We start from the raw sequence: 20027 nt of genomic DNA on the forward strand, positions 1-20027 counted from the left end.
TGTGCTTCCCCTTTCTTCACCCCTTTTAGGCTCCAAAGGGAAATGCCTTGTAACATACCTAATAATTTTTACAAGGCTCTGTAATGAGTAAGGCATTTTAGCAGGTTTTTTGACAAGTGAAATTGAATGCTTCAGATCAGACCTGAATATAATCCAAACCAATGTGTCCCTGGTGGCAAAAGAACTCATGAGAAATTCAGGAACTGAATTAACTAGGGGGCCCAGGACTGAGGCAGGGGACCCTTGCTTACACACAGGTGATTTCTCTGTGGCTGTGTTGCCAACATCAGTAGCTATATTGCTAAGATGATACAGCTTTTAAAATACTATAATTCCTATTTTTTCTAGGAATTACCTTACTGAGGTTTTCCTCATGTATTTCCATGAAAGTCTGCAGATGGTTAACTTAAGAAGGTTGAGAGACACTATTCCCTCCCCTCCTTAATGTTACTTTATATTCACATTTGTGTTTGTTGGGATATGATGAGGCTCACAGTTCTAATTATTTTTCTTGGCTCACACCTGTATTTCTGTGAAAATCAGAGTGGATTTGGGGTGTTCAGATGAATCAGACCAACAAAATTAGCATTTGGTGCTGTCTAGTTGCTGTGTTATGTTTTCAGTAGGTGCAGTGTGTGTATGAAGGGTGAGACAGTCTCTGAAAGCCATAGAGCTGATTCTTTCCCATCATTTGGAACCAAGGTTGAGGTGAGTCTGTCACACTTGAAGTAGAAAATGAGCTGGTTTAAATATTCTCCTTTAAACTCACCATAAAAGTTCTACGAGTTACCAACTAGTTGGCATCCTTGGAGATGTTTAACCATGGAGATCAGAACATCAGCAATAAGTGGGTGTTTATCTGGAGAGAAGGTTAATGTGTTAACTTTTCGTGATGAATACTTTAATGTTTTTTTCTTGCTCTTCTACAAGTTCTGTCTGGCTTGTTTTTTAGTTTCTGCTGTGGAGTAGCCCAGAAATGTACACAGAATTTTAGGTACTTTTCCACCAGTGTTCTCCAGGGAGGGATTTTCATGATGTGATACCTTTTTGTATCAGAAATTGTGAGTTGGTGGAAGACTGTTGTTGAAGTGAGTCTGTAAGTTAGCTTTTGGAGGAGGAGGGAGCTATTGTCCTTAGGCCTTTCCCTTCCCAGTGATTTTCATGTGTGAAGCAGTACAGGTTAAGAATTAGTTTCTGTTCAGCCCAGCTTGAGCATCTCAAAGTCCCTTTAAAAGTTAAGACATGAAAGAGGTTTCTGAAAGCTTCACTCAGTTGAAAACAAACATTTTTCTGCTCTCAAGTGCAAGAAGAGAACTCTGTCAGAATGTCCAAATTAATTGCTTTTCTATTAGCTGGTGGGTGGAACATCTCAGTGGTGCTGCGGATGACAGTGGTGACCTTTTAAGTAACATGAAGACAAATGTACAGCATAAATAGGGAAATTACCCACTTTTTTAGCCATGCATGCCATTTGCCTCGGGAGTGAGGAACCTTTGATAAAACCAGTCAGCGCTGCTGGGTTTGGGTCATAGAAGATCCCTAATTTCTCTATGGCTGAAAAGGTGATGTATAGGGAGTAATAATACTGAATCTGATTCAAATCCAAGCAGTGTTTCACTGCGTATTTAGCAGCTTATTGTCCGGTACCTTATGTTACATGTGAATATCAAGAGGAATGCAGAATATGATCCAGATGTTCCTCGTGACTCGGGGGGTCCAAGGCATGGTGCTGTGGAAGTGAATGCCTTCTTTGGGGCAGTGTTCCTGATCTTATGGAAAGTCCTCTGCAGATTGGGAGGGTGGTCAACCACCTTTCTACCAGATTCCCTCCTTCCCTCTAACTCTCAACCTGTAGGCAGAACAGCAAAGGTACTTTTTACTTGACCCCTAGTAGCTTACTTGGTCTCTACTGCCATGCTGATGAATCCCCCAAATCATACTCCTCTGCAGTCCCTCCTCCAGCAGAATTCAAGCTGTCAAAGGTGCAGGGTTGAGAGGACCAAGCAGTGGTACAAACCAGGAAGTTGTGCATGGAAGAGTCTGGCTTCATCCACTGGAAGGTAGACCTGTGAATTAAAAAAATAATAATCTAAATCTGGGACCTGGGGTTAAAAAATACTAATTTCCGAGTCTTTTGGCAAAAAGAGACAAATGTTCCACTAAAAACTTACTGAAAAATTCATCCCATTTGGCATTTATCCACACCCTCCCCTCCGTGGGAATAACGTGCACCTGAGAGATTATTTAGGATAAACCAGGTAATCTTCAGCATAATCGTTTAGATTTTTCAGTTTTCCTCTAGTAGGAAAGATAATTAATGTTACTGTCTGTGTAAAACAGAAGAAAGTCCCAACCAACTGCTGAAGTAGTAGTCTTAGTACTTGGACAGTCTTCTGTTTCCAACTTCGTGGCCTGACGGATGGGACCCAGTGGTATAGTGTATTCATGTGATGCACTGTAAGTATTTATAACTGGTAGTCGCTGTGGTTTTTTTTTCTCCCCACTTGATTGCTATGTCTTTAGAGAAGCAATCTATGCTAATTGAGCATGGATGATATAATTTCAGTCAGCAGCACAGATAATGTCCGACTTGGCTCCATGATGTAAATGTGTAATGCTTAGTTAGTAGTCTGTGTCTGTTTCCATTAGATTTAGAAGAGTAATCAATTTCATGTCAGAATAAATCCTCAAATAGTGAACAAATTCTTTACTGGAGCATATACATCTTAAGGTGCAAGTAGGAGTGGTTGTATGAGTGCAAATCAACATGTATGCAGTGAAATACAAGTGCTTTGTGCAGTCCCATCCTAAAACCAGGATTTAGGGCTTCTACTGCAGTGCTAAAATATTTAAATTAACATCTTACATCCCAAACTAAGGTATAAAATGTTCAGGGAAAATGGCAAACTGTGTATGCAGTGACCAAGTTAACAGGTCATTAGAAATCTCATTCCTCTCAATATTTGATTAGTAAGTAATAGTACATAAGAACATAAGAATGGCCATACTGGGTCAGACCAAAGGTCCATCCAGCCCAGCATCCCATCTGCCGACGGTGGCCAATGCCAGGTGCCCCAGAGAAGGAGAACAGAAGACAAAGATCAAGTGATTTATCTCCTGCCATCCATCTCCTGCCCTTGTTCTGAAGGCTAAGGCACCATACTTTATCCCAGGCTAATAGCCAGTTATGGACCTAACCTGCAAAAATTTATCAAGCTCTTTTTTAAACCCTAATAGAGTCCTGGCCTTCACAGCCTCCTTGGGCAAGGAGTTCCACAGGTTGACTGTGCGCTGTGTGAAGAAAAATTTCCTTTTATTAGTTTTGAACCTACTACCCATCAATTTCATTTGGTGTCCCCTAGTTCTTGTATTATGGGAAAAGGTAAATAATTTTTCTATATTCACTTTCTCCACACCATTCATGATTTTATTCATTCATAGTACAGGTTGAACCTCTCTCATCTGGCAACATCCATAATCTATCATGATTTTAGTTAGCTGCGTGACCACTAATGAGCGTGGCCAAGTTTCCTGTGGTTTCATAAAGTTTGTTTACAGTCACCAGTCCTGGCTCTCAGTGTTCTGTGCAGTTATGTAGTTCTAATTTACTCCTAAATGTCTTCAAAGAGCCCAGTAAGCAGTGGAAGTGTTGGTAATGTGCTAGATAATATTGACCTCCTATGGTCCAGCAAATTCTCTCATTTGGCGCTGGTCAGGTTCTGAGGGTGCTGGACTAGAGAGGTTCAATTTGTAGTAATTTAGATTCAAAATTGCACAGTCTTAAGTTTTTGAAGAAATCTTGCATAGATCACTGTTGCACCAGTGCAGCTGTATGTTGAGCAATCCATTCCAGCACTTGTGTGATTTACTTGCAGTAAGCGCTTAAATATGTTGTGAGCTGTCCATATAGTCATCAAAAACAAAAATAAAACCATATACGTACTGGCCTGATGTTGCAAATTTAACTTTTGAATTCTTATATTCGTTCTTCCCTCTGCCACCCAGCGGATCCAAATTGTTTCCAAAAAACGTGGCATATTTTGCATTTTGACTATTATCTCTCTTGCATTTATGCAGGAGTAGATTGGTTGAGATGATTTGGCTAATAAAGAGAGCGGTCACTTAGTTATTTTAGATTTTGGGCTTCACTTCTTTTGCCCTTGTGGTTTTGCCATACACAGGTACCCATCCTGGGCTTTTTGGTTCCCTGCTTTAGGGTCCTTTACATTTATTTGTGCTTGAAGAGCAGAGCAGTTCAATACAAAAAGTACTTAAATCCTCGACTAAAGTAACTCATGTATTTAGTTTTCCTGGTACTGTTTCTTCTTTGTTCTTGGTGATTTACCTTATTCTTGTTTGGAACACTTCAGCAGTTGAACACCACTTCTTCGAGTGATTGCTCATGCCCGTTCCAAGTTGTTGTCAGAAGCTTTTTGCCCTAGCCAGTAGCCATAGGGTTGGTGCGGCGCCCCCTGGAGTGGCGCTGATATGGCTACCGATATATGCAGTGCCCTATCACCGCCCGCCCCCCCCCCCCACACACACACATACCCCGCTCAGTTCCTTCTTGCCGCGCTGCTGGTTGTTTGTTGGAGCTCTTGCTTTCTCTGCTCAATTCTTTAGCTAGTAGCCTATTGTAGTGTAAATAGTTCCTGAAGAAATGTAAATAGTTTTAGTACTTGATAGTTAGTGTTTTAACTAATCGCTGAGGTGGGACTTTCCATCCCCCTCTGCGCTGGGGAATGCCTGGCTCCCCAGGCTTTAAGACGTGTTCAAAATGCAGCAAACGTGTGCCCAAAAGTGATGCCCGTTCTGCCTGTTTGATTTGCTTGGGGGAAGGACACTTGCATGATCGCTATCCAATTTGTAAGTCTGTTAAGCCCAGAACTTTGAAAGATAGGACCCAACACCTTGAAGTCCTCTTATTGGAGGCAGCTGTTAAGCCTCAAAGTCTCCAGCAGGAGCAAAGAGTGAAGCCTCCTCACTGCAAAGTGCACCGGCACCATCAACCACAGTGCTGCCTAAGGACTCCTGGCACCAAGAGGAGGTGCAGGCACCATCGCCTTTTCAGCGCCTTAGGAGTCAATCTCTAGTGCTGATGAAGAGGAGGGGGCATGAGAGGTATTGCTCATCGAAGTCAAAGCAGGATAGCCTCAAGTTGAAGGCTCCAGCGCGCGCTGCTGAAGGGCAGGAGGCACGGCCCTGGAAGCCGGTGTGGAGCAGGAGGCTGCAGGTGCCTGAGGCATTTCAAACAGCTGTGACAAAGTCCCTTGTCAGCCCCTGTGGGTCCCTGCGCTTCCTGGCAGTTCTACTGTTGTGCCTCAGAGACTCACGGAGACCCCTTATCTGCCTAGGCCCTTCCAAAGGCAGGAGTCTCCACTTAGCGAGCCATCCTCATCACAGGCAAGTCCAGAGTGGGGAGGATAAAGCCAGTCCGCTTGCAGGCCCGTGCCTGCTCCAGTGGAGTAATCCCTCTGGGGAAGAGTGGGGGGGAGTCCAGACCCGCCCTCTACCCTGGACTCCAGCCCAGGGTCCCTACGAGGACAAGAGGCAACTGGCAGGGCCTTCACCCCTGCCCCAAAGTAGCAACCTCACCCTGGGCCACTTCACCCACCGCTTCCCCATGGTACCTTCTCGCTCGCTTACTCTGCTCTGCTCTGCTCTGCTCTGGTGTGCTTTCCAAAACCTTCCCCCCCTGCAACCAGCTAGGAGGAACTTTTTATAGGAAGTGCAGGGCCTCAGCTGACCAATGAGGGCTGATTCCTAATAAGGCCCCAGCTCCCTGTCCTAATTGGGCCTAGTCAGGGGACAGGAATGCATTAGCCCACCATCCAGCATATCTTCCTTCTAGAAGGTTCCTGCAGCTTCCAGGCAGGGGTCTGCCACATAGCACAAGGACTTCTGCAGATGCTGGTGCCAGGTCCTTCTCCATCTATAGAGGACAGGAACCATAGCTTTGAAACAAAGCGGTGGGAGCTCATGGATGTAACACTGGCACCGACCCCTGGGCTGACGTCAGCGTCGGCACCAACACTGTGTTCGGTGCTGAGCGCTCCATTGCTGACCCAGCAGACTGTGGGGCACTTTCAGGTGCCCTATTATCCGGCACCATCCTCAGTGTGCATAACATCAGGTCTGACTCTGATGGTGCAACCGTGGTCATCTGCTTCTGAATTGGCATCAGAGTTGGACTCCTTTTACTCGAGCTCCACAGGTCATGAAATTCTGTCCTCAATGAAGACAAAGCAGGTTTTGCCATTGACTGTAACCGTGTCTGGATTTCAACCTATTTTTGCTTCCGAATGTTCTAGGCAGATCTGGCTGAACAATCTGATGAAGCAGGTCTTTGCCCACGAAAGCTTACACTCCAAAATATCTGTTAGTCTATAAGGTGCCACAGGACCATAGCCGTCACAGGCACCGCAGTCATTGCTCGGACTATACAGATTGTCCACCGGCTTCACAGGCAACTCAGCAGTGGCCCTTCTGGACCCCATGGGCAATTAGCAAGGCACAGCACCAGGCCATTGGAGTGCCTTTACTGGTGCCGGGGTCCCCTCCAATCCCGCACTCGGCACCGTTGGCATCACGGGATGTCCCACCACCAGAATAAAGACAGGAAGAAGCGGTCATCGTAGAACCGCCTGCATCTGCTTTGTCAGCGTGGCTCTCAGCACTGTCGTCGGCACCATCACAACAGGACTGGATCCCTTCAGTGCCTGTGCCATCTGGAACTGTACCCCCAGTGCCAATAGAGCAGGCACAAGCCCAGGCACCAGCACCAACTCTAGTGCAGGGAGCAGTAGCAGCGCCATTTGTGCCACCTGTGGCAGGGTTTTCTGGCCATCCAGTGCCTATGCCAGCTCTGCCTATGGTGCCCCCTGGCTTGCCCATAATTTGCTTGGGGGGCCAAGTGCCTGAACAGGTGACTACTGTCCTTCACCTCCAAACGGAGGGGCGAGGGCTATCATCTTCTTCGTCCCCGGATGAGGCAGTGGCGGGCTTGTTGGCCTCACCTGTATTGGAGGATGGCAGGGCTTTTCGACAGCTCCTTAAGAGAGTGGCCCAAAACTTGGGGGTGCAAGTGGAGGAGGTCCAGGATGAAACGGACCCTGTCATAGATATTTTGTCTGCAGGCCCCACCAGTGTGGCTCTGTGCATAATCAAAACAATTGCCCCTATGGCTAAAACAGTTTGGCAGACCTCTGCTTCACCTTTCCCATGGCCCATAGGAACGAGAGACGGTACTTTGTCCCATCCCAGGGCAATGAACATTTGTTCACGCACCCCCCACCTGACTCCCTGGTAGTGGACGCTGCTATCCATAGGGAGCGCCAAGGGTTCCGGGGTCCCTCCCTGAAAAAATAGAGAAGCTAAACACTTGGACTTCAGTGAGAGGAAGGTCTATTCAACAGGAGGGCTGCAATTAAGAATTGCTAACCAGCAGGATCTGGTTAGCACGTATGCTTATAATACAGTCAGCGCCCTGTCCAGATTCTCTGCGATGGTGCCACCCGAAGTCAAGCAGGACTTCACAGCTGTGGTGGTGGAGAATAAACTGATTTCAAGGGCCTGCAAGCAGCACTGGATACTGCGTATGCTGCCGTGAGTGTTATGGCCTCTGGAGTGGCAGTGTGCAGGGGGGGCTTGATTGCAGTTTTCTGGCCTACCTCATGAGGTCCAGCAGACGATCCAGGACCACCCCTTCGATGGCCCAACCCTGTTTTCAGATAAGACAGATAAAAGATTTCATAGTCTGAAAGACTCTAGGGCCACCCTCCGCTCCTTGGGCCTGTGTATACCTGCTAACCAACACAGGCATTTTAACCCTCGTCCTCAGCCAAGACAGTTTCCACAGCCACAGTGGGATGGCAGTAGAATGCGGAACAGGAGAGGCAGGCACTGTTCAGGCCAGCAACCTCCCAGAGGGACCCTAGCCTCAGTTTTGATGTCATGGTCAGGAGCGTCAAGTCGATCTCATCCACTCCAGCATCCCCACTTCTTTCATTTTGCCTGTCCCCCTTTCGTGATACGTGGTGCAACATCACCACAGACTGATGGGTCTGGAATATGGTAGAGAGGGAATGCACTGTTCAGTTCTCTTCTTAACCACCTTGCCAACCTCCTGCCCTGTGGGATCCCTCTCACGAAATCCTGTTACGGCAGGAATTTGAGTCCCTCCTGGGTTCTGGAGCTATAGAAGAAGTTCCTCCCAAGTTCAGGGGACAGGGGTTTTATTCCCAGTATTTCCTAATTCCAAAACCAAAGGGGGGCTTGAGACCCATCCTGGACCTAAGAGGTCTCAACAAGTTAGTAAAAAAGATAAAATTTTGTATATCCCTGGGTCTCATACTCCCGATGCTGGAGTGGGGGGATTGGTTCGCGGCTCTCTACTTATAGGACGCATATTTCAATCTACCCTCCTCACAGGAGGTTTGTCAGGTTCATGGCAGATGGGAACCATTGTCAGTTCACAGTCCTGCCTTTTGGTCTGTCTGTGGCCCCAAGGGTCTTCACCAAATGTGGTAGTAGCAAGTCACCTGTGCAGGCAAGGAGCACAGCTGTTCCCATACATACTTGGATGACTGGGTAGTCAAGGGTCGTTCTAGGGAGCAGGTGGTTCAGCATGTACAGCTGATCCATCAAACATTTGTAAGCCTCGGTCTCTTGATCGAGGCAAAGTAGGTGTTGGTCCCATCTCAGTCAGTAGAGTTTGTCAGGGCACGACTGGATGGCAGGTGTGCCAGGGCATTCCTACTGGACAGCAAGCTCAGGTCCATGGGGTCCATTATCCGAGACATCTCAGCAATTCCCACCATGACAGCAGGTGCTACCTGCATCTTCTGAGTCTCATGGCATCATAGGGAAGGGAAATCTGTGAACTACAGTTTGTGCTCAAATTCAATACTTTGCACCTTGGTCTCAAGAGAGATAGCAATTACCTTATGCCTTACAAAGACAGCCTGCCTGTCTTTGATACTTGTAGTGATCTCAGGCTTATTATTAATTATTGCTTATCTTAATTGACATGGCCAGTAAGTAATTTTTTCTCTCCTCTCTTCCCCACCCTTCGCTCCCCCTTCTGTCTTATGTATCTGATTCGTCAGTTTTCATTTCAATTTTTTTGCTTTGTATCTCTGTTATAAAACAGTTATGCCGATTCACTTTCAGCATCATTTCCAGTCCAGTACTATCTCCAGAGCTGAAGAAGTGAGTCTACCCCACGGAAGCTCATCACCTGATAAATTATTCTGTTAGTCTTTCAAGTGCTACATGACTGGGTTTTTGGTGTTTTGTTTTGTTAGGATGCAGGCTAACCTCTGATACTTTTTTATCCTGTTTGTAGTATTAAAAGTTTCTGACACATTTCAGCAAACTCTTGCTGTATAAATGTAGTAGAGCCTTTTCGAAATCTTCTTGTGAACTTATGCTGAACTTCTACTCACATCTGCTGAAGCTTATTCAGGATTTTTAGTTTGAAGTGCCTGATAAAATCATCCATTGCTGCCTGCAACTGATTAGCACCCACTTTTAGCATTTTTCTGCTGAGTCATGAAGCAAATTGGTATCAATTGTATTCAGAGTTTCTACGGAAACAGCTTCAAGGACAACGATACACTCCGTGAATGAATATGGTGTTAGTTCATGTTATTAATCACTGCAACTACCAGAAATTTGTTCAATACCTGCTCTTCCAAAATTACAGGAAGAATGTCGTGACTGAGAGAGCGCCATGGGGTTTGGGGTTTTTTTGGCTTCTCAGTTTGAAAGTAGATTTTTTTTTATTTGAGTAAATGTCAGTGTGATTGGTAATTTCTTAGCAAATCACTTTTGTAAGAATTCACATCAGTTTTACACACAAGATCAAAAGCAATTCTTCAGAGATAAATTGAAGGATTCAAGTAGTTTTAAATAAAGTCACCTTCAACATGGTGAGCATACATGTTTGAATTAAATTACCTAATTATGGAATTGCTAACACACCTATTAAGAAACATACATAAAAAAAGCCTTTCTGCTTATTATCAATAGTAGTGCCTTTTTCACTCTTTGTTTATGTTTATGTTTTCGTGTAAACACAGGTCATGAAATTCTGGCCTCAATAAAGACAAAGCGAGTTTTGCCAGTGACTGTAATTGTGTCTAGATTTTACCCTATTTTTGCTTCAGAATGTTCTAGCCAGAGCTGGCTGAAAATCTGACGAAGCGGGTCTTTGCCCACAGAAGTTTATGCTCCAAAATATCTGTTAGTTATAAGGTGCAACAGGACTTCTTGCTGATTCTGAAAAAACTGAAAATGTCTTTTAACAAGTTTTTTGTATTTAAATCCTTAATGTTTGGAAAAAATTTCAAGTCGTCATGAAATGGTTAGAAATTCGCAAATAGTTTCTACAGAAACCTTTTTAAAATTCAAAGAATTTCATCTGTCTCCAATTCTAAGCAACCCCACACCCACAACCACTCCTGTCTCCCCGCCCTTAAGCATTTATGTTCCTCAGAACAAGACGTGGGAGTGTTAACTGTTTTCTGACTTTGAAGCATAAAATCTTTTACTTTTTGTTCCTGGATGTAGTTAGATTTGTTTGTCTTGATTGTGTTTGTTGTAAAAGGCAGGCTGGGGAATTTCATAGATTTCTCTATCAAGCTGCTTTTGGCCCAAAGCGTTAAACAAAAGACTACTAGATTTGCATATTTCTGACAAAAGATTTTGGTTTTGTTTCCTTTTCTAGGTATAACGATAGGTGTTTCTTAGGGCAAAAGAGCTGAGCCACACAACGTCCAGTTGGAAACAGTAAACTGCCTAACGCAGCAATTTGTTTGCCTGAAAAGAGCTGCCCGGGCATTACATTGGGTGAGTAGTGTGCGCAAGTATTCAAGTGACGGGGAAAGGAGGGGTTGGAATCTCTCTTTACAGCTTTATATCTTCAACATGCTCTCTATTTAACTGTAGTAACGAGCATTTAAAAGCCGTGTATTGCTGCAGCTATGGCACTTACATAATACGCATCACTTGGAAGTGTTGCCAGAATTTTGCTGGCTAATGTTGAAGGCCCTGTATGCAGAGACAAAACACCATTCTAGGAATAAGTGCCCACGCTTTGCTTGCATCTAAAAAGAAATATAGAGAAAAAAATTATGTGGATCTCTTTGTCCCCTGCTAGTTCTCATGTTTAACTCAGTGTGTTTGCCAGATAAATGGCAAAGGTGTTTGTCCTCAGTGGACTGATCTTTTTTTTGCATTTATTTTGCAGCAGTACATTACCGTATTCTCCATGGCAAATGCCTTAGCACGTGTGCTCCACAGGTGTAAACTGTGATTTGATCATTTCAGTTCCATAGAGTTCATTCACTGGTAGATTTTTAAGTCCAGAAGAGACAATTAGATCTGATGAGGGCTTACATTACTAATGTTGATGATGCATGAACTAAAAAGAACATAGTTCCCCTTTCAGGTTTCAGGGTGAGTATATGGGTGTGGCAGTTAAAAACATATTTTTTCCTTATAAACTCAGCAAAATTGCTCTGGAAATCGTTGAGGCACAGAAAATGGAACTACTTGTCAATGCCATTTTTATAGTCACTTCCCAAAGTAAGAACAAATTTTAGTCTGTCTATGGCTTCAATTAAAAAATAGTTTCACATTTCCCATTGGCATTGCCCTCCATTTTATGATTATTGTGCAGATGACACATTCATAACTATTTCACTACTACTTAAACTGTAAATTTCTCAAAATGGTTTTGTAGCAACAATTGTCTTGTCTCATGCAAAGGGCAGGGGATGGTGGATAAGTGACCCCACGCTCAATCCTACCAAGTGTGTTTAAGTACTTTGCTGGACTGGGTCAGAGCTCTCACCCCTGAAAAGACAGTCTGTGATCAAAAGGTTTGAATCTCAGCGCATTCCTTTGGTCCTTCCTACTCATGAGGTAAATACGTTGGATGGAGCATTGCAGTCTACTTTTTCTGGAATAGGTCTTCAGAGAGCAGAAGAGTTTTCAGTTTTGTTTTTTTTTCTTATGGACAGTGGACACTTCACAAAGGGAGTGGGGTTTGTCCTGAGGAGCTTGACTAGACTTTCCCCTCTCTCCAGTTCTGCATTGGGTCGTGTCAGCCAGCTAGCTGTCAGGCAGCCATTTCATTGGCACTGCACATCTGCAGAGCACTTTGGCAAAGCATTCCAAGCCTGATTCTGTATCTGAGTGGGGACAAGGTGGAAGAATAGTCTATTCATTCATGGTGTTGGAACCTGTTGGCTGAGGCGCCCTGACAAAGGACTAGAGTGAGAAAATTATGGAAAATTATATTGAAAATAAAAGCTTACCAAGATCTCCACCTTTTACATTCACTTGTAGATTGTCTGTCATGTCTATCAGAGGAAGCTTTTCTGTGGTGTCCTGTGTGGTGCTAAAGCAGTTAGCAAAAGGACACCACAATCCTGAATGACCCCCTGGGTTTTACTTCAATCTAAATACTAAATAACTGTTATGATCTATTTTAAGTAAGAGTTGGTTTACCGCTATTTTAGATTTTTATTCTTACTTATTAGTGTATTCCAGCCTTATTGGCACTATAGTAAGAACCAGATCATATTTTTGATCTGGTTGTGTATATAGCTCACCTTGAAGTAGTCATGGCTCAGTCCTAAACCAGATTCAGGCCACGTATCCCAAGGAACTACTGCTGTGGCAATTGTTACCAATCTGTGAAATTCTCAACTCTAATTCAGACTTAACTCTCATGTCTTTGAATTAACCTATATATCTGTTCAAGAATACGAAAGTTTGCATATTGAAACTGTGAGTAGCCTTGTGTTACATACATATTTTTAAGCAGTTAAGTAAATGTTAATTGTTTCACAAGTAGCTTTATCCAGCTACTGAATAATGTCGATTGTCTTCTATAAGCAGCTGGTTTTTTTTCAGTTGCTCGGTGGTACTAAATATTAAATATTGTAGGAAGTTATTTCTGCAGTTGTTCAGCTGCTTTAAACATGTTTCAAGTTCCCTTGTTATTTGATGGCCTTGCATGCAACAAACTCATGAAAACCAGTGGTAGCAGAGAAGTGAGTGTTTTCTCCTCCCAGTGCATCTTTATGTGCTGTAGTTAGTTTTAACTGAAGCCCAATAAGCAGATATATACTACACTGAATTTGTGAAAATGTATGGTAAGGTAGCATTTTTTCTCAAATGTTTGGAACTTTTATTACAGAATTTTATTTTGCACATGGATCCATTTTCGTCCTTCTTAAAAGCAAGTGCAAAGAGATTCAACCTCTGTGGGAATTGTTTCTTTGATTAGCTTGTGTAAGCAATGTTTTTGTTATAAACTTGTTAACACAGCACTGTGCACATTCATAATAGTGGCTTTGACCAGAGGTTCTCAGAATATGTTCAAATGTCTAGGAAACTACAGAAAACCATTATAAAGGTAGATAAGTGTTCTTACCCACTGGGAAATTTGATTGAGTTACAAGGAGGTTAGGTGACTTACCCAAAGCCACAGAACAACATATACATTCTGTGTGTTCATTTCTCTTGATCTGATCCAGGTACTTTCTCTGGCTTTTTTGCACATACCTAAAAATTTTAGCAGTACTTTAACTGTACTGCAGCTTGGAAGTCTGTTTAAAAATTCATGGCTCTGACCCTGTTTCAGAGAAGAATTGCAGTTCAGAACAGCAGTTAAACATCTCCAAGGTTCCACTGAAGCCAATAGAGAATGAAGTACATGCATAAAGTTAAACCATTTGCACTTGCTTAATTGAGGTTTCTATGTGCAGGTCATAGTTCTGGTTTTATCCATTTACCCATTCCTATTCTATCTATTGCCTTAGAACGTTTGTGCTTTTAAAATGATCTCTACTGCTGGTCTGTGACATTGCAAATCAAACTGTTTCTAAATGCTGCTAAAATATTTGAATGGAGTTATGGCTATACAAAAAGGAGAGATGCCCATAAAAGTAAATGTGAAACTGACAGTAAATGAAGCTGATTATTGGCAAAAAATGTAAGCCCAGGAAAATAATAGTGAAGGTTAAATCTCAAGTAATATTACTTTGGAGTCTTGAAAAGATAGGTGGAGAATAAGCAGAACAGAAGTAAATGTCTATAAAGCCAAAGTGTAAGTGAATCACAACATACATTAATATTGTGCATAAATAAAAAATAAACCACATTAATTCACAAAAGCCTAAAATCACAATCCAGGGTAGGAAGAATGATCCAGGGGCTAGAGCTGGACTGGGACTTCTCACCTGGATTCATTTCCCAACTCAGTCACAAACTCCCTGGCTGGCCTATGGCAGGCTACTTAACCTTGCCTATGCCTCTGTTCCCCATTTCTAAAATGGGAGAAATATTTGATGCATGGATGTTGTGAGGATAAAGTCTGCAATGGATTGTGAAGCATTCCGATACCATGCTGGTGAGGATGGCATAGATGCCTAAAAGAGAGAGTCTTTTTTTTCCTATCTTGGGACCATCAACCTGCTGCTTATTCAATTAGTGCCCCCGCCGTGCTGCTCCTCCAGGATGTGTGCACTCTCAGCACTCCAGGTGAGAGACTCTTTTGTCAGCAGTGTCTGTGGGTCCACATCTATGCTCTAAATTCCCCTTTCATCCCGTATGAGTGTATATAAGGAGGGTCAGACCTGATACTACTTCAGCTGCTTCTCAGCCACCTGCAGCTTAAGCTCATGGTGCTGGTAGCAAGCATTGCTCGCAAAAGTTTTTGCTTATTTTTTCTTATTCTCTTGTTTTCTTTATTTTAACTATTGTAGTTTATTTTTTCTGTTGTTCAACACAGTTTGTGCTTGTGTGAGGCACTAGGGAGGGGGGAATCTCCCTTCTCTTCTTTCTTTGCCTGATCTAAGCCTTTGCTTGTTTCTTTTGGGCCTCAGTCCACAGCTTTAAGTAGGGGTTATGCTGAAGACTCAGGCCTTCAAATGATGAAACCTGAGGTTCTGTTTGTGTACATAGGTATGGCATAAGCAGAACAAAAATCCCTGACTGGGAAGATTTAGTTTAGGGTTGGTCCTGCTTTGGGCAGTGATCTCGAATCAATAATTTGCTGAGGTCTCTTCCGGCCTAGGATTCTGATTCTATGAAATCCTCCCAGATCTACCATTCGTCTTTTGCTTGCAGAGATGGAAATTCAAGCTGCCTTGGTTACCTGGAGACTCTCATCCCCACAATGTGAGAGATACTTGGGATTTAAGAGCTGATGTTGAAAAAGATGGGCTTAAACTCCTCTGGGCAGAGCACTCTGAGACCTGCGGGTTCAAGTCAACCCCTGTACATCAGATCCACCAACAATGTTTGGTTTAGTTGTAACAAAAGCTATGAGGGGATCTTTGCCCCAAACCCCTGGCCACCAACCATCAATTGAAAGATTCAGTTCTCCGGAATGGGACACAAAGGGGAAAAGTCACCCCCAAGGTGCTGACATTAGGAGATCTTGCATCCATCATGGGTACCCCTGAGGCTCTCTTTCTTGTATGGACACCATGATGCCGGCTAAGAATTCATACACCGATAGGTCTCTTAGGCTGTGTTTACACTATAAAAATAACTTCAAAGATGCTTACTTTGAAGTACAACTTCAAAGTAAGCAATTTCAAAGTAGAACATCTACACACACCCTACTTTGAAGTTAAACTTCGAAGTAGGGCACTACTCCATTCCTGGGAATGGAGAAAGGACTTTGAAGTTGGGCTCCCTATTTCGAAGTTAATTTTGAAGTAAGGGAAGATGCGTGTAGATTCTCTGTTGTCTACTTCTGTGTAGTACCTAACTTCAAAGTTAGCTTCGAAGTAAGTTCCTAGTGTAGACACACGCTTAGAACAGCACCGACACTGTTGAAACATAAGGACTCTAGAGCTTAGTCAAAATCATCATCAGGCAATGGTAGTACTTCAGTCTCCACTGACATCTGACATACTAACTCTTGAGGCTCTCTGACCAGAGTCCCCCATTATTTTCCAATCTCCTATTCCATAAAGACCCTCTACTATTGGAAGAGCCTAAATCACTGCTGCTGACAGGCACTGTGACACACTCTCCATTAGCATTAACTCAGTTTCTGGAGCTTGCTTCTCTCAGTCCCTACCATCATAAGTGGAGACTTGTTCTCTGGTATCAACACGCTCTTCACCCAGGCTCTTTGTAGTGAGAGAGTCATCTTCTCACTACAAGATGACAGAGTCATCTTCCAGAACTACTTCTATGGCGCTTGGTACTGACACAAGTGAAGGTCCTAGCCCAATACCACTTTGACCCCCAGTATCAGCACTACCTGCTCCTCTAATAGACACACACCCCCTCATCTAACTCTAAGCTGTCTGTAAAAGGTCTTCCATCTTTCAGCTTCCCTGTCTTGAGGTTTATCCGTTAGGGAGAACTCCAGCAGGAGATACTTGCAAGGACAATCTTGGAGCTCTCCCCTTTTCCCTTATTTCCCACCACAGTTGGAAACCATGGGCCCCTCATGGTGACCACTCTCCCGGGGTTCTGTCTTGTAAGAGGGTGAATCAGGAGAAACAGCTGCACCCTTTGGGTTCTACTCCTGCACAGCAGGGCCTTACAAAAGAGCACAAGCCCCCTGAGGAAGATGAAACACCACCTCCTCATGAATTCTCCTCACCAAATGAAGCTATGGTGTCTTCCCCACTATCCCAATGGTGTCAAACTCTTCCAGGAATTTATGAAGCATGTGGTGGACAATTTACAGAGTCTAGTGGAGGTGATAAAGGAACCTTAGTGTTCCCTGATGGACATCCTTCATACGTACACTTCGTCAGGGAAAGATCACCTTGCTCATCAGTGATGTTCTGCTAGCTCCAGCGCACACGACATAGCAGATGCCAGATACTGTCCTGCCTATGTGTAAACAGAGTGACAAAAGTATTTTCTTCCACCCAGAGACTTGGAGCATTTTTCTCCCCCCTACACCCAGTTCTCTGGTGGTCAAGGCCGTTAATGAATAAAAATGTCAACATCAGTTATATTCAACACCCACAGGCAAAGAGCTAAAGTGACTGGATCTTCTGGGCAGCATATGTGCTGTTTGGCCTCTTTGCAGTTTAGAGGAGCCAGTGACCAAGCCCTGATGGCAAAGTATGATTTCATAGACTGTAAGCTCTTGTCTTTTGCTGAACATTTGCCTAAGGATCAGAGGGAACAACTTCAGGCACTTGTCAGAGAACACTAGACAGTTGCCAGTCAATCTCTCTCTCTCTCTAGGTCTGCATGTTCCATAGCTACAACAGAGCTGAGCTTCCAGGCTTTGACCTCCACGGCAGTACCAGCTACTGTCAGGACCCTCCTTTTGAGGTGCCCGAGTTGAACAGTAACATAGATGGGTTCTTCCATTCTCTCAGATGCTCAGGTGACACTATAATCTCTGGGCATCTGTACACCTGTGAGGGGGAAAAAACGGAAAACACAGCAGTTCGGAGACCTTCAGCCCCAAGAGCAGTTGAACCCCATAGGAAAAGACCCAGATTCACTAAGAAAAGGCCTTCTTCTACAGTAACCTCCTAGTTAGTTAGAGAGGTCCTCCGAACATCTGTTTTAATCCATGGGTCAGAAATGATTTCCTGCTCGAGATCCTACATTTCACCCTTCTTCTCACCACCCATGTGAGAATCTTCTTTCTACCTTCTTTGAAGGTCATTGGCTGTGGCAGATGGATCCTGGAGGTGATTTCCACAGGCTGTTCCCTCTAGTTCAGCTCTTTACCAGCCCCTTGATCCTGAATGTCTGGTCCTCTTCAGGAATCTGTTTCACATTTAAGCTTCTGAGATAGGAGGCATGATCCTCCTAACCATGAGGGAAATACAGATTATTTTTTACAAAAGAGCTAGATGCTACCACATAGTAACAGGCATTTTTAAGTGTGAGGTGGCTCTCAGCCTTCTTCTTTCCATTGCCCTCCTTCACTCCCACCATCATCTTCTCTTCAGAGCTTTTTCAAGTCATTGAGTCTGTTGAATTCTCATGCATTTTCGTGTGTACATAGGCAAAAATATCTAATCATTCACAGTATTTCGATGGCACATGGCTGTTTCTGTATATAAAGACAATGGTTGTGTTGTGGCATGGACAACGGCGTTGAAACTCATTGATTTTTTTCAAAGATGAATGTGAGAAATTCAGGAAGGGAAACAAAAGGGAAGCCAGGTCATTTCCTTCAAGACCTCCTGGGAGTCCTTATATATTTGCAGAAAGCTGTGGATTTTGTGACCTTTATAAAAGTCGTCATCAAACCTTGAAACTTATTTTGAATAGAAATTAAGTGGGTCAGATGGCCTTTCAACCTCTCTGTTCCTCTTTTCAACCCTGTTAAACAAGTACTCATTTTGGAGATTTTGATATGAATAAGTTTTCATGTTAATTCCGATCAAGGAGTCAAAAATTATAGTGTCTTTTGATATGCAGTTTTACTTGTTAGTGACAGCTCTCCCACACATGCTTGAGCCCTTTTTTCTTTTAGAAGGAGAGTACAGAAAATTTGGTGTGCTTCATTCTCCAAGCTACTAGCAAGGTGACTTTACAGTCTCTGACAAGGGCTCAGAGTTCTAAGCATTCTTATACTGATCTCAGAGAGAAATTTTTGTTTGACCTTGTGATTCCAGCACTGCAGCTCTTTCCCATCTTACATGCTCATTGCCATTTTTTACCTCCTCTTCTCCTTTTGTTCTTTTCCAATTTCCATTTCTACTTCTTCCCCTTTTATCACCCAGCCACTACTCTTATTAATTGTATTTCTTCCTATCTTCCCACATTCCTAGTGCCCTCCCCATTTCACGTTCACAAATCTTCTAATCATCTGCTCCTCTGAAACCTTCAAGCTGCTATTTATGTCTGTCCTCCTAATTCTCATTCCCAGCAAAGACCCATTCTGTCTTCCCATCCCTGCTATGCCTCTTTACTTTCCCACAGTCAGGTGCTAATCTTTAATTCCTTTCTTGTGCTACTCCTCTGTCCCTCTTTCTGCACCTTCATGAGCTGTCACTTCACCTCCAGTAAGTTGTTGGCCATTTATGGTCTTTATGCCCTGTCTTCTCATCCTCACTGATCTCCAGCTGTTTTCTGTTGATTGTGACTATCATTCCCCCTTCTTCAAAGTTCTCACCTTTCCTCGCAGGGAATGTCCTCTAATCGTCAGGCTTGGTGGCATGGGATTCATCCTTTCTCATGCCACTTCCAGGTCCTACTTCCTTGTGTTTATTCCCACCTCTGAATTGCATTCATTTTTGCTCGTCCTGCCTGGCTGTGTTAATGTGATCCATGGACAGTCTCATCAAGTCGCTTCCCTGTCTTTTCCTTCAGATTCTTTTAAGGCACTGCCAAGCTCTCTCCCATCCAATACCTAAGCTCTCCTTTAAAATTCCTACCCGCCTTGCTCTTAGCACCATTTTAACATTTTTGCTTTGTTACTCACTTGGGCCCTAATTAAGTAGAGCAGTCCAGTGAGTGCTTATATCCCACTGAAGGAGTGGGAAAGGGAAAACTTGTCCATTTGGTGTGAGAGTCAGGATGATCCAGAGAACCTAATTCTGAACTTTGACTGTGGTAGAATTCCATGGACTTCGATTAGGCAACTCCTGATTTACACTAATTTAAAAAAAAAAGTGACTGAGACCTAGGGAGGGAGGGGTGGAGGTTTGGACCAAGCAACTGGATTTGATCCATTTGTCTTTTCCAAACCTCCAAGTTTGAAGAAAGAGAGAGAATTTTCAAGTAAGAGAAAATACATGTTTCTATTCAATAAACCTAGGTTGTAGCAATCGTAAGGATTCCCTGCCATTTTAATATATCTACCAGCACTAGCACTTTTGTCATTTGGCTTTCTTCTGTTCTGATCTATAGAGTCCTTGCCTTATATCTGAGCACCTTCCAAAAGCACATTAAGCAGTGTGAGTACACTTCTGTCATGTGTTGTTTGGTCTTGCATTCTCTCTCTGCCTTAGTTATGAGTCAGTTGTCTGGCCTCTGAATCAGTGCTGCCTGTCTTCATGGGAGTG

The 20027-nt window shown here is 43.5% G+C and overlaps 1 protein-coding gene across 6 annotated transcripts in view; it reads left to right on the forward strand.

Annotated features, from left to right (window-relative positions):
* The window catches only part of BACH2 (BACH transcriptional regulator 2), a 306097-nt gene that overhangs the window by 127428 nt on the left and 158642 nt on the right, over nt 1-20027 (forward strand). For all 6 annotated transcript variants that reach the window (XM_074990881.1, XM_074990876.1, XM_074990875.1 and 3 more), the window contains one exon: nt 10730-10851. The gene's annotated coding sequence lies outside the window, so the exon portion shown is untranslated. The remainder of the gene's footprint in view (nt 1-10729; nt 10852-20027) is intronic.

This window comes from Carettochelys insculpta, chromosome 3, assembly GCF_033958435.1.
Source record: "Carettochelys insculpta isolate YL-2023 chromosome 3, ASM3395843v1, whole genome shotgun sequence".
Lineage (NCBI taxonomy): Eukaryota > Metazoa > Chordata > Testudines > Carettochelyidae > Carettochelys > Carettochelys insculpta.